Source organism: Nanorana parkeri, unplaced genomic scaffold, assembly GCF_000935625.1.
Source record: "Nanorana parkeri isolate BGI_ZX_2015 unplaced genomic scaffold, ASM93562v1 scaffold975, whole genome shotgun sequence".
In the NCBI taxonomy this organism is placed as follows: Eukaryota; Metazoa; Chordata; class Amphibia; order Anura; family Dicroglossidae; genus Nanorana; species Nanorana parkeri.
Genome location: NW_017307243.1, coordinates 509849 through 511093, shown reverse-complemented (window position 1 = coordinate 511093; position 1245 = coordinate 509849). Strand labels below are relative to the sequence as shown.

At 43.3% G+C, this 1245-nt stretch overlaps 1 protein-coding gene across 1 annotated transcript in view; it reads left to right on the top strand.

Annotated features, from left to right (window-relative positions):
- Positions 1-465: 465 nt before the first annotated feature.
- Positions 466-1245, top strand: part of DHRS7B (dehydrogenase/reductase 7B) — a 48700-nt gene continuing 47920 nt past the window's right edge. Inside the window, exon 1 of the mRNA XM_018566787.1 lies at positions 466-486. The gene's annotated coding sequence lies outside the window, so the exon portion shown is untranslated. The remainder of the gene's footprint in view (positions 487-1245) is intronic.

Here is a 1245-nt window from a genome sequence, read left to right as displayed (position 1 = left end):
CCCCCCCAAAAAAGGCTTGGTTTTGGTTCTTTTAATATTGCACTTCATAACTACCTGCCTTCCAGACTACAGAACAAAACTGTGAGGACAGATGAGGGCTACGCTGCTCGAATAAGTGAGTGGGTGTATTTACCAAAAAACACACACAAAAAAAATACTGATATGTGATTATGTAAGCCTCCATCGTGTAAATCTGTGCTGAGCATTTGCATGTGAAAGCTTGAGGTTGTTGAAGAACTGTAAAAAAGGAAATCTACAATTTGATGCTCTACTCTTTTGTTCTTTTGTTCAATATAATATATTAAACAGTCATAATAGTGGATATTTCTTTACATGACTGGTTGTACAAATGATCACTTATTAATAGAATTAGAATTGCTTATCACTTCCATAACGTCTAGCTAAAAAAAGACAAGTTATAACAGGGCTTACATGTCTACAAGTTTGCTACTGCAACATTCCTGGCCAGGTGCTTGCAGTAGTCAGGTAAGTCATTATCATGTAGCAAATATAGCTTCACCTACATTTTTACATCTGATGTGTGAATAGAAGTCGGACACCTTACACCGGAGCCCGCAACTTCCCACAAGGTCACCGCTGCCGCCCTCTGCGCTCTGCCGCCCCGAGGCCCGGCCTCGGTGGCCTTGTGGGAAATCCGGGCCATCATAAACATATAGTGCGGGTTTTCTCCATTTTGCCTCCAAATGTGGAAATAAACTTTAAAGAATAATACCATCTTTTTTCCCCCCCATGCTTTATGTTACACTGGTATTCAGGGTGAAACACGGTCCCATAGACAAGATACCCCCCCTCCCCCAACCACTGATCTCGTTTACAATGCTTTGCAGGCTCCAATACGAAAAAAAATCATTGAATGCACATTTTTCCTGTTTTTATTCTTGGATTTGCAAAGGGTCGACTTTACCTTACTTGCATGCGTGCCTTTATTCAGCGCACATCAACGCAACGTGGTGTGGTGAACTGTGCCCATCTGGAACAGGGCAAATTGCCTTTTCTGGCTCTGTGGCTGCACTGGAAAAAGCGGCCAACGCCGTTTCAATGCATTGGATGTGCACATACTGCCATCCTTCATACCATACACACTCTTCTCCTGCCATCCTTCATACCATACACACTCTTCTCCTGCCATCCTTCATACCATACACACTCTTCTCCTGCCAGCCTTCATACCATACACACTCTTCTCCTGCCATCCTTCATACCATACACACTCTTCTCCTGCCA